The sequence below is a fragment of the Protopterus annectens genome, chromosome 1.part0 (assembly GCF_019279795.1).
Source record: "Protopterus annectens isolate FY-2018-M chromosome 1.part0, PAN1.0, whole genome shotgun sequence".
Lineage (NCBI taxonomy): Eukaryota > Metazoa > Chordata > Ceratodontiformes > Protopteridae > Protopterus > Protopterus annectens.
Window position 1 is genome coordinate 1,421,084,150 of NC_056725.1, and position 14,019 is coordinate 1,421,098,168.

At 44.4% G+C, this 14,019-nt stretch overlaps 1 protein-coding gene across 1 annotated transcript in view; it reads right to left on the reverse strand.

Moving 5' to 3' along the window:
* The window catches only part of SNX14 (sorting nexin 14), a 1,453,711-nt gene that overhangs the window by 220,349 nt on the left and 1,219,343 nt on the right, over window positions 1–14,019 (reverse strand). The gene's annotated exons all lie outside the window — the stretch shown is intronic.

The window sequence follows — 14,019 nt, forward strand, 5'->3', positions numbered from 1 at the left end:
GGCCATCTGGGTTGCTGTATTCAGTCTCATACCCAGAAAGCACATGTCTTGAGAGGGTACTAGACTGGACTTTATTTCGTTCACAGAATACCCTAGGCATCTTAGCACTGCTATCACATATTCCAAATGCTGAAGAAGCACGTCCCTTCCTTGAGCCAGAATCAGGCAATCATCCAGATAAGGATAGATTTGTATTCCTTTTAGCCTGAAGAAAGCTATCACTGGAGCCAGAACCTTTGTGAATACTCTGGGCAGTAGATAAGCCAAAGGGCAATGCAGAAAACTGATAATGAGAATTCCCAGCTCGAAAACGCAGATACTTCCTGCAAATTAGTCTGATAGGAACATGAAGGTAAGCTTCCTTGAGATCCAAAGTTACCATCCAGTGATCTTTGCCCAGCAGAGGTAAAAGTTGTTGTAACGTCAACATTTTGAACTTGGGAATGTCCAGATAAGTGTTGAGGATAGACAGATCCAAAATTGGTCTCCACGTGTTCCCCTTTTTTGGTACTAGGAACAGGCGAGAATAAAATCCTAGGCCCCTTTCTGGCACAGGAACTGGCTGAATGGCCCCTATTTGGAGCAACAGAGAAATTTGCTTGTGAGCCTCTTTCCTTTGTTGAGGAGGAATGTCTGGCATGCCCTTGAAAGGAGGCAAGGTATGGAAATAAAATCTGTAACCGTGGTGAATGATATCCAATACCCATCTGTCTTGGGTAATTAAACTCCAGTTTTCTTTGAAAAGTGCCAACCTTCCTCCCAAAGGTGCTGCCAGCCGAGAAGATTCTGGCAGCTGAAAAGGCAGGTCATTGTGTCTGTTTACGAAAGGACTGACCCCTGCCCTCACCAGAAGACTGAGCAGGTGAACTCCCTGTTCTAGGCCTAAAAGAACCTTGAGCTCTGCCTCTACCACGTCTAGACCTACCCCTAGACTGGGAATCATAAGCAGGATATGTCCACCCCTTGGTAGGCCAATTTCTACTAAACTTCAGAGGCTGAACCTGCAAAAAATCTTTAACAGTCTGCATAGACTTAGCCTTGTCTTCCATTTTCTTTAGAACTGCTTCCACAGGCGAACCAAACAACACATCAGATTGTAAACGAGCATCTAAAATCCTTGTTTTCACATGCTCAGCTAAATTCTGATCCCTCAACCAGGCGTGCCTGCGAAGAACCGAACCAGTGGCAGCCACCCTCGAAGAGGCCTGCACAGCATCAAAACCACATTGCAAAGAATGCTTACCCACCTGTTCAGAAACATGAACTAAATCCTGCAACTCTTTACACTCAATACCTTCCGCCAAAGCATCTACCTTAGACTTTAATTGTGAAAGGAGATAATTTTGGTATTTCAACATGTGAAACTGGCAATTCAAAGCTCTCATGGCCAAAGTGGAAGAAGTATACACTTTCTTTCCCCATCTATCCAAAGCCCTAGCCTCTTTATCTGGAGGAACAGGATTTTTAACAACAGAAGCCTTAACACCTTTAGGCCCCTGTGAAACAGTTTCTGGGTCTGCCCTAGGACTCTTAAAAGATACTTATGAGCTTCAGGCACCCTATAATATCTATCCGGTTTAACTGGAGCAGGAGGCAAAGAGTCAGGGTTCAGAGAAGCCTCTGCAAAACATCCTCTACCACATCTAGAACAGGAGGTATAGCTAAAGGCCTATGCTGGGGTAGAAACAAAATTCCCTAAGCCTTTTCCTGAATCAGAGAAATCCTGACCTTCCCATTTAAAATGCTCCCTCATGGAATGAAGAGTCTCTGAAAATGAAAAATCCTCAGGAGGAGAAGCAGAAGGAGTAGAATCATCTACATCAGAATCAGAGTAAGGGAATACTCCTGCAAGTCTTCAGCCAAGACTCAGAAGCATCCGAACACTGCTCAAAACTCCCAAGCTCAGGTTCCACCCTAGGCCTCTTATCAGAAGGGGCATAGAACCTCTAATCATTGTAATCAAATCTTCTGCCATCTTAAGCATATGCTTCTTAGGTACAGACCCTGAAGAACTAGGGGTAACTCCTGAAACAAAACCTGGCCTGCCCCTGGGAGAAGCCTTGGAAACAGCAGGAGGGCCTAACCACCTTAGGAAGGGAGGGAAGAACAGCTACCTGAGAAGCCCCTTCCGCCTGGCCTACCTCCTGAGAGGTCACATCTTGCAGTAATAAAGTCTCTCCTGGGATTCCAAAGAAATTTCTGGCTGAACCCTGGCTCCACCGAGCCCTCTAAAGAACCGACGTCCGGGACGGACGGTTCTTCCAGCCTAGGCTTTGCTGTTTTGTCCTTGCGCTTTTTGACGAAGCGGGCCGGAGCATCCGACGGCATTTTATAATTACACCGCTTCCCAAAACTAACCTGGCACAATCTAATCTTCTCTTTATAGTGCGTTTGTTAAATCTAGCACAAGAGCGACAGCCAACAACGCCGTGCTCAGGCCCTAGGCAAGGTATACACAAGGTATGATAATCCCTATGAGGTATCTGTTTCCCACAAAAAATACAGTTATTCACTTTTTCTGACATCCGGTAAAATACTGAGGCAAGAAAAAACCAAAATAATCCCCAACGGGGTACTTAGCCAATTTGGATTCGGTCTGAAACTCCGACTTCGGAAAATCTCAGAACGCCAACCTGCACTTGCAAAACTGCTTCTGCATCGGACCATGCGGCAAAAAAGACTGAGGATATGACGTCAGTCATGCGCATTTGTACCCTGACGTCCTGACATCAGACTAATGCGCCTTGACCGACGTCAGCCATATACTTTGGTATTCGGGCCGACTGGGACAGCGGACTACCCAAGTGTTAGGACTGCAGCAATGTGGTATGAAGAACATCTCCGCCAAGTATAATTTGGCACCATTTTCTGTCCCAGCTAATAGTTAATGAAGACCAACCCAAGGAAGTGGCTAACAGTCTATAACCAAAACATTCTAGTCCTATAGAACTAGGAAGTGGAGCTGCAGGATTAGATGCTAATGAAAACATTACATACATACAAGCACCGTCTAGACAAGCTGGCCTTTGAGAAGGCCAGCTGCAGTGGGTAAAAGTAAGGCCAGCCTTCTTAACAGCATTCTCTTGCCAATCTTTTAATATTCTCCAGTTCCTCTGCTTATGGCATGTGCAAATACTGTATGCACATACCATGGAGTCAAAACACATTAGGAAGGCTTATCTGCTCTCATGCTTCCCAGTTTAGCACACTGGAACATGAGCAAACTGCCCCCAAAACAAAAAAAAAAGAGCTACATGAGAGTACAAAGCCATAAAACTGTAGATACCCGAAGTGGGTGGATGGATTATCCAACAGAGAGAAAAAAATGAAAATGGGATGGAAATAAGCACCGCAGAATAAGCTTCTCCATGAAAATCAGATGATACAATGAGTACTCACTTATAACACCTAGGAAGAATCCCAAGCATCAAACTGCAATTCCTCAAAGAAGAAGGGAGCCAGATGGGGAAGAAGCAATGCCCATAAAGTGAAACACTACTTCACAGTGCCAGCAGTTGTTCAGTTGTCAGAGTTGAGCTCTAGGCAACACTGCTTATCAAAACTATGTACAGAACAAAAAGCAGCTATGGCACAGATGTCTGCAAAGGATTTGTTTTTGAACCAAGTGCTCACACCAGTGACACTCCCTGGCTGAAGAGAAGACTAGCTGAAAGATGGCGAATAGGAGGCTTTTCTTGGTAAAGTAATCCCTCCCTATTTGGAACAAAAGAAACAAAGTTTACTTTTCCCAATTCAAGCATCCTCTTCAGGTAAAACCTGACATGACCGCATGTATCCGAGTTATACTCCCTTTGCTTATTCATTTTCCATTCGTTAACCACAGCAGAGCACTGGTCCAATACATACCACTTTCAGGGTCAACCCAAGGAACCTTCCCCCACCCAAGAAGATGAATAAACTCACTGACAGTTTAGAAAATACATTTGAAAGACGATGGTGGCATGTCCTGAGGGAGACCTGGTCCTTGTGAAAGACCAGATATGATTCTTTGCACATGAACATCCGCAGCTCATAACTCTTGCTGGCAGATGTAATAGCCTCAAGGATAAACTCTCCCAAGAGGCAACCTTCAAGTCTACTGAAAGACGTGGCTCAAAATGTAGAATAAGCCAGTCTTTCGTGAAATTAAAGTTCCAAGGATGAGAAGGGTTCTTCAAAGGAGAAAAGTAAGACAAATTTCTGCTAAGTCGGTAAGTCCACATGGTCATAAAGCATCTGGATGATGGAGGTGGGAAAAAAAAAGATGAGGACCATGAAGTAAGGGTGGCCAAATTCAAAGAGGTATGTAAGAGCGGTCAGGCACAACTGCAAGTTCACTGACTGAAGAGAAAGGAGATGCTTGTCTGTCACATGGACACTGCCTTCCACTTGACAGAACAAGTCTGCCAAGTATAAAGTTTCCTAGCAGCCTTCACAACATCAGAAACCTCAGTTGACAAGTCTGACAGAACTGGCAATAACAGAGAACACTGGAGAACACAAAGAGAACACCAGTCTCTTTCCACAGCTCTCAGAATGCTAGGACAGTAGCATACATTTACAGATGCTGTTGTAACATTCTGATCATTTCTAAAAAGAGGAGGAAGCTGCACAGAGTGCTCTTTATTGTTGCTAGGCTAACACTGCTACTCAAAACTGGAGAAAGACAAATGCATACCTCTCAAATGTACCTGATTTTGGAGAGTCCAAACTATATTTTTTCACAATATGTCTATGCTGTAAAATACATACACTAAAATCTTCCTGAAGGAGTTTTGCATTGTATACACACAAGCTGAACAAAATAAGACATGTTGATCTTATTGCTGATAAAGCAGATCCAAGAAAACTTTTAGTTATGTACTTACCATAACTTCGGATGTATGGGATCCATCTCGCCTACATTCATAACTGATGGGTTCGGGTTCAGAGCCGATCCCTCGGCTCCGACTCGGCCACTATATAGTAGAACGAAGTCTCTAATTGGCTGGGCTACCCCTTATCCCAAAATGCACCACGCCTGCTTCCCCAGATCTTGTTTGTTCGCTTTTGTATACCTACATCCAGGCACAGAAACATACCAACAACTGTAACAAACTAAAGTCCTTCAAGAGAAAAACTCAGTAAGTAGCAACATTTCCTCTAAGTCCAATGGGAAGGGGGAAGGAGGGCGGGTACGTATGAATGTAGGCGAGATGGATCCCATACATCTGAAGTTATGGTAAGTACATAACTAAAAGATGTAATGGGATCCTATCTCGCCTACATTCATAACTGATGGGACAGCATCCCTAGCACCTAAATCCTGGGTGGCTCATTGGAAAACACTCCTGAGAACTGTGGAACCAAAGGAAGCTCTACCTCGAGAAGCCACATCTATCTTGTAATGAGAAATAAAGGTGTGCGGAGAAGTCCAGGTAGCAGCCGCACAGATATCATCAATCGATAATTTGGAGTGAAATGCTACAGAAGTAGCCATTGCCCTGGTAGAATGAGCCTTGACTGGGAATGGTAGCTCTTTGCCGGACTGTGAATAGATGAAGGAGATGCAATCTTTAATCCATTTGGCTATGGTGGTTTTAGCCACTGGTTGACCCAACCTATTTTCCGCAAAGGACACAAACAGCTGATCTGACTTTCGTGTCTGATTGGTCCTACTTAAATAAAAACGCAGTTGTCTGTGAACATCCAACTGATGGAAAATATATTCTGCGCTATTGGAGAATTTGGGAAAAAACACCGGGAGCTCCAAGGATTGTTGAATGCATAAGGGGGATGCTACCTTGGGCAAGAAAGAGGGATTTAACTTGAGAGACTCTCTGTCTTTGTGAAAAGTCAAATAAGGAGGATTAGAACAGAGAGCCTGAAGCTCTGAGACCCGCTTGGCAGAGGTTATTGCCACCAAAAAAGCGGTTTTCCAAGATAGAAATTTTAAATCACAAGTAGCTGCTGGTTCAAAGGGACGGGCAGTTAAAGAAGCTAGAACCATATTCAGATCCCAGGGGGGCACAGGATGGGCTATTGGGGGCCGAAGGAGCCACGCTCCTTTAAGGAAAGATTTGCAAAGCCTGTTTGCCATTAAGGAAGGCTCAAAGGAGACATGAAAATTAGAGATAGCCGCCAGTTGGACTTTAATTGTGGAAACTGAAGAGCACAAATAAAACAAAGAAGCCAGGAATTCTAAAACCTGAGGTACTGGGGCGGTAAGGGGATCTATACCTCATTGCTGGGCCCAAAGGGCAAACCTCTTCCACTTGCTGGAATACAGTTTAATAGTGGAAGGTTTGTGAGAAGAGGACAAAATGTGATGCACAGATTTTCCCCAAATGAATGTGATTCCTAGTGAATGACCCAAACTGACTGTGGTCATAAGCGCCCGAACTAATAGATGCTTGGAGGTGGCAGTAAGGAGCCAGTCGTCTAGATAGGGAAACACTTGGAATCCTAGACTTCTCAAGTGAGCTGTCACCACTGCCAGACACTTGGTGAACACCCTGGGGGCTGTGGTGAGACTAAAGGGCAGTGCTCGGAACTGGAAATGACTGGTTCCCAGGCGGAAGCGTAAATGACTCCTGGACTCTTGACGTATCAGAATGTGATAGTAAGCATCCTTGAGATCTATGGAGCACATCCAGATATCCTTCTCCAATAACGGGAGAATGGACTGAAGGGTGACCATTCGGAATTTGGATTTTTTTACAAAGCGATTCAATGAGCTGAGGTCCAAAATGGGCCTTAAGTTCCCTGTCTTTTTTGGCACCAAAAATAGTCTTGAGTAAGTTCCTGATCCGATCTGGTCGGCGGGGACAGGCTGGATGACTCCTTTTCTTAGCAGCTTTGAAACCTCGACCGCTGCTTGATCCCGCTGACTGGGTGGCACATCCGGGATTTTCCTGATAGGAAGAGGGGGGATCTTGGTGAAAGGGATGAGATAGCCTCCGGTTATGGTTCGGAGCACCCACTGATCCTTGGTGATAGATTCCCAAGCCTGTGGGTGTTCCGCAAAACGACCCCCGACTGGCTCCGGAGGTGCGCAGTTGGGCCACGTCTCAGGGACGAGGAGCGTAGGATGGACCACCAAAGGTTACGGGGGCCTCTGCTGCCTCTGGGGCGGCGTCTTCCTGAATCCTCCCCCCTGCCTCTAGAGGGGGGATCACTCGGTGGAGTAGGGAAAGACCTTTGAGATTTCCTGAACCACATTTTCCCTCCTCTCTGGGCCTTGGGGTAAGGTCTAGAAGGAGCGGAAAAACGGGCCCCCACGGCAGTCAAGGTCTTGCCCTCATGCTCGCACCGAGTCAGTGTGTCCTTCACCTTGGGTCCAAACAGGGAGGACCCATCAAAAGGGGCGTCGGTGAAGGAAGACTTAAAAGCCTCATAGGGACACAGCGTAACCAGGCGTGTCTTCTAAGAGCCACGCCTGTTCCCGCTGCTACTCGCCCTTCGCCGCATATGAGATGAGCCTCATGGACGAGTTGACTATCGAAGATAGGGTAGTCATCTGGGCGCCAACAGTTTGGGCTAACGCCTCAGGAAGGTTACCCATAAGAGACTCTCCTAACTCTTTGAGGAGGTCCCTTTGGAGCCTGGTGAAATGACAAAGGTAATTCAGTGACCGCAGGGTAAAGGCCGCTGAAGAAAGGGTATGCTTCCCGTACCTATCCATGCTCCTGGAATCCTTATTAGGAGGGTGAATAGACGTTGAAGCCTCTGCCACATCCTGCTGAGTGGCAGATGCCACCACCATCGCATCTACTGCAACTCCTTTGGTCAAAAATTCCTTTTGAGGAGGGGCTGAGAGGAACTTGTTAGGCCTGGCGGGCACCGGTTCCACAGAATCAGGGTGTTCCCACACCCTTCGAGAAACTAAATCTAGCAATTCATCGAAGGGTGGAGACACCCAGGAGGCGGAGGGCTGGGCCCCAAAAGCCTTGAGGAAGACTGACTCCTCTGCGGAAGGGGTTTTGGACTGCCAATCGTCTCTCTGTCTCAGGATCTCGAGGATATCTGAGAATGAGACGTCATCCGAGGATGATTTTGGGGACCCCTCCGCATCATCAAGGTCAGTATCTGAAGTGATAGACTCATCCTGGGAGTCAATGTGCTTCCTCTTGCACAATTTCTTCCTTGGAGGTTCATCCAAAGCAGATTCAGAAGGACCTCCCAGGAGAAGGGAACCCCCCAAGGGGGTATCCTCAGGCCCTGGGGCCCCACTGTCGTGGGAATGAAGCACACCAGAAGCACCAGTTCCCAAGTCTAGGGACGGTGAGGTAGAGACTTGCTGAGCCGGCAAGGACATGGCCAGCGCACTCCTCATGGCCTCAAAAACAGGACCTCCAGACTCTACGGAGGATACCGGCTGAGAGACCACAACAGTACCGGGAATCCCTGCGGCCGATGCTCAGAGGGGAAGACTAGGCACCAAAGCTACCAGTTCCAAAGTGTTCCCCTCGGCCCCGACCGAGGAAGTCCCAGTACTGAACCCTGACGCCGAGGACAGGGTAGGAATGATGGTCAGAACCAAGAGGCTCCGAGGGAGTCTCGGTTCCGACTGGACGTCTCTGCTCTGCTCTACCATCACCGACTCTAACGGCTCCGAGGAGGTTGGAGGAGGAATCGGATGTGTCGAAGTGGGGATTGGCTCCGGAGCCGAGTGGGCTGGAGCCGAGACCATTTTTGCAAAAACCGGGGACTGGAAAAGCCTCTGGATAACTCTGTCCAAATCTGAGTCAGACAACCTGGAGGATTTAGAGGAAATAGATGGGGGCCGAGACGACTTCTCTCTCGGCTCCGAAAGACCAGGGGACCAGCTCCGAAACAGCTCCAACACTATCGGCACCGGATCCGGAACCGTATGTATAAGTATCGGCGCCGAAGGGGACTTCGGGGCCGAGGGGGGAGAGTCTGAGCTGCACACCTCCAACGGCTCCGAGACCAACGGAGCCGAAGCAGATGATTCGCCTCTCGATCCCCCAACCTGCGGCTCCGACACCACTGGAGCCGAGGAAAGAGGTATTGAGGCAGACCCTTCCACCCGAGGCTCCGAAGCCATTGGAGCCAAGGAAGAAGAGGTCGACCTATGCTTCTTGGAAGTCGGTTCCGATAGACTGGTCGGAGCCGACGACCTTTTCTTTTTAGAAGCTGGAGAGGAAGGAGAAGCCAAAGCTTCCTCAAAGGAGGGCTTAATAAGGCCCTTAAGTATCAACTTATTTTTACGTTCTTGAAGGACCCTAGAGGAAAAAGCATGACAAACATTACAAGTTTCCTGTAAACGTTTCGGTCCTAAACAATATACACAAACAGCATGGCTATCGGTAATAGACATTTTGTAGTTACACTTGGTGCACTTTTTAAAACTAGACTTCTGCTCTTTCGACATCCTGTCACACCACAGTTTTACCACAACGAAAAAAACAACCTTTAGTAGGGCACGAGCCCTTTGACTCAAACGGGACTGGCCCGAGATACAGCACCCAAAACGGGCAGAAGCCCTCTAACTTAAACGGGCTTAGCCCGATAAAACAGAACATACAGTAAGACAAATTTAGCACACCCACACACAAATAAGGGCAAGGGCCCTCTAATTTAAACGGGCCTTGCCCGGTAAATAGAAAAAAATACCAATCACACCAAAAAACAGCTGTTTGTTAAATTTATGAAGAAACCCCTAGGTCAAAAGACCAAAAAGTAACCATAAAACTACTTAGCTCCAGCCAAGTCGAGACCACGTCTAGCTTGAAAAGCGGCAAACGAGATCTGGGGAAGCAGGCGTGGTGCATTCTGGGATAAGGGGTAGCCCAGCCAATTAGAGACTTCGTTCTACTATATAGTGGCCGAGACGGAGCCGAGGGATCGGCTCCGAACCCGAACCCATCAGTTATGAATGTAGGCGAGATAGGATCCCATTACATTTAATGATTCACCTTCTTTTACTGAGTACTTGCTACACATGCAAAATGGAATTTATATATAGTGCCACCACAAAGAAGATGGGACTGCTTGCAGGCATCTTTTGCTTCTGCACATTTACAGCTAGTAATGAAAAGTACCATAAAAGCTGTACATGTAAATGCAGCTGATTCAGAAACACACTCTTTTGTGTGATAGAGTACTAACACTTATCACATAAGTACAAAGAGTCCAAGGTTCCAGTGATAATTAATGTTACTATAAAGTCAAGGGAAGTACAAAATCAACAGAAATACAGTTAAGAATATTAAGTAAAAGATTTCACTGATAAATACGTATTGTAAAATGTTCTCTCTCCTATTGCACTTGCTAGTCAACAGCTTTGAGAGACTGATGGCACGATGCTGGTATTGTTCCTATCTCTCTCTCTCTCTCTCAGATGTACTGTTTAATGTATGCTCTTTATGCGTTCATGGTTAAGTTCAGGTTACTGCTATGATGTCTCCCAATTTATATGCTATGAAACATTACCTAGCTTTTATTCTAATCAAAAAGATAACCCACACCGAATATCTTTTCTGCAACTTACATCTTGCATAAAGCTTTTCCTGTAATACTACAGGTGGTACCTCACAATTCAACCGTAATCCGTTCCAGAACAGTGGTTGAATTGAGAAAAAGCCAAATTGCAAGATGCCATTTCCCATACAAATGTATGGAAAATGGTTTAGTTTGTTCCTGGACCAAACAAAATTAAAAAATATACAAAAATAAATTTTTTAAAATGTAGCTCACCATGATTTGAAATGTAGAACATCTCTTAAATGGAGGACAGGATGTGGAAGAGGGATGGAAGGGGAATGGAGGACTACTGTATTCCTAAAGCTACTGGTCACATATCACATACACATTTATCTGATGTTAAATCCATCTAAGAATGCAGGCTAACATGCTTCTTGTCCAGCTAAAATGCATTCTCATTACATCACTGCATGGCAGCAGTTATGAAATGAATATCTGTTGTCTCCAGTTATGATCAATGCTTTATTTAGTTCACTTTAATGTGATATATATTATAACAATATATTATAACAACTGTTTTTTGGAAGTTGTAGGTGAAAAATTTTATCCAGGGTGACTTGTCTCTCCCTCTTTTTCAGGATGGTCTTGAAGTGGTGCATGACTGTGTTGTTAAACAAGTCCGTCATCCTGTTGACGTCACCTTTGTGGGTTGCCACTCCAAGACTGTAGCCTGCACCTTCTCCCAGTTGGATAAAAGTTCTTTAATACAAGCTGTTGGCGTAAATCCTTTTTCCACTGTCGCCCTCAACTTCAGAAGAAATCTCCCTTTCTTTTTCTTTAAACTGCTCATTGCAAAGTACTGTAAGCTCCTCCATTGGGAACTTGTTGTCATGGTCTTGTAACAGTTCCTCCACATCTGCCTCATCCACCTCCCCTATGTCCAAGTGCTCTGCTGTGGAAACAATGTCTTGCAGCATTTAAGCTGCTTCATCTATAATTTCACCCTGGGAAAAAGAAGGAACCAGTTTCCTCCAGACTGCACAAAGGACTTTCTGGGACACTCTATCCCAGGCACTTATGATGAATGATATAGCATTAAGAATGTTGAACTCAGTCTTCGAGAAATCCTTCAGTGTTTTATCTGAAGAATGGGTCACATCAAACAGCCTCAAAAAGCATGCTTTTGTGTAGATCGTCTTGAATCAGGCATTGGCTTGTTGATCAATAGGTTGGATGAGAGAAGATGTATTGAGAGGCGGGAACTGAAACTTGATGAAATCAGTCTATCTGAAGAATTTCCTCTAACTCCCATGGGTGGGCAGAGGCATTGTCTAGCAGCAGAAGAGCTTTCATTGGCAAATTGTTCTCTGTCAGGTACTTCTTGACACTTGGAATAAACTCCTCAAAAATTTGATCCTTGAAAACTGACTAGTCTACCCAAACTTTGGTGTCTGATTTCCACATTACATGTAGTTTTGATTTTATAATTATTCTTCCAAAGTAACTTGGGTTTTCTGAGTGATACACCAGCAGAGGCTTCAGCTTGAAGTCTCCACTGGCATTTGCTGCCAGGAGGAGTGTGAGCCTATCTTTCTTGGGTTTGTGACCTGGAATCCTAGCTTCTTCTTGGGTTATGTAAGTCCTACTTGGCAATATCTTCCAGAAAAGCCCCTTTTCATCACAATTAAAAATTGGTTGTGGCAGAGAGCCATCTCTCTCTATCAATTCTTCAAATTCCTTGACAAATTTCTGTGCACCTTTTTTGTCAGCACTAGCTGCCTCTCCTTGTCTCAGAACACTGTGGATGCCACTTTTTTTTTTTAACCTGTGGAACCATCCCCTACTTGTTCTAAATTCCTAGGTTTACTGTGAGCTACTTCCTGGAGTTTTTTTTTTGTAAGATTTCAAAGATGAGCTTAGCTTTTCACAGATCATGGTCTGAGTTACTGGATCTCCTTTCATCTGCTTCTCCTGGATCTAAACAAGAAGCATCTTCTCCATATCTTCATGAATTGTTTTTCTGTGTTTGTCCAAAACATTTGTTGCTCCTTTTGACACCTTAGCACCCATGATGCTGTCTCTGTTTTTCCAGAATTTTGAGACAGTTTTCATAGGCACACCACACTGTTCTGCTATTTGTCCTATTTTACCTACTCTCTCAATTTTTCCTATGATTTCTTTCTTTATTTGAATGCTCAGCCACTTATATTTCCTGCCAGTATCACTCTTCTTTTGCCCCATTTATTCAGTTCTTCACAACACTTAAAAGAAACAACTGCACTATATAAACAACACAACAGGAAACAACTTTTCAACCTCCGTTCCAGGTCAAATTGTGAGATGGCGGGCGAACTGCGGGATGCCCAGGTGGCCAAAAGTGTGGTCGAGCTATAAGGTGGTCAAATTGTGAGGTACCACCTGTAATCAAACATAAGCCTTAACAGGAAGGGATTCAGTGTGGCAGAAATACTGAAACTGGGAAAATTAACTTCCACAATTGACTTTTGCTGGTGTAGAACAACAGATGAAGACTACACATTTCATCTTAACTCATTCATTCCAATGGAGCTCAGGAAGTTTGCACTGTAACTTCCAATGGGTGGTGCCTAAGCCTTTTGACAGAATCAAATTACGTCTTCATATTTCAAACAAAAGTTCATATCTCTGGAACCACAGGTGTTATGGAAGAAGTATAAATGGCAAACTCTTCAGCACAAACTATTTTATAGTGATAGCATTCTTTAGATTCTAGGTCTTAAACCAAATTTTATAAATTGCAGTAAACAGTAAATATCACATTTGTAATATTTTGTAAACAACTTACACTATCTCATCAACCACTGAAGTTACACATATACTGTCAGCAGCATTTTATTCAGCTAGCTGAGAGCTTTTACATGAGGCTAAGGAGTTCTGCCTGTATTGCTTGGTTGTTGAGATATTTAGAAACAATGAAAATTATATCTATATACATTAATATCATAAAAACAACAGTTAATATGTATTTATTTCCACTACACAGAGGTCAAATATTAATGTAGTTGAGTTTGCCATTGAGTAAGCTTTAAGATGAAAATTTTTAAAACCTTATACATAGCATGGTTTTGGAATTATTGATGCAAATATGAACAAAGAATATTTGACGCCCAGAGGCGTCAGTAGGAGTTAACTTTAAATGCACCTGGATGCACCCCTCAGATGTAATGAGTTAAGTAATAACGCAGAACATTTGAGACAGCAATGTTGCGTTAAACTGCATTACCATGCTGACTGAGCCTCCCTGGTAATGGGATGTTATATGCTCTAAATGGAAATAAGGAACCCCATCATTGAAATCCTAAACTGCACATAATGCAATTACATAATGGGAACCAAATACAGCCATACAGCTGTAGACAAGTCTGTCAGTAATAACAACAAGGAAAAAATGTCAGTCAGTCACCAGAGATGGAGATGGTGAGAATAGAAAAAAAAAAAAAAAAAAAAACAACTGCATTCCAAGCTTTCATCACTAACTTTACTTTGTACAGAACAGACAAAACAGAGATCTGTTATTAAACAGCAACATGACCACAACACTAGAAAAAAGGA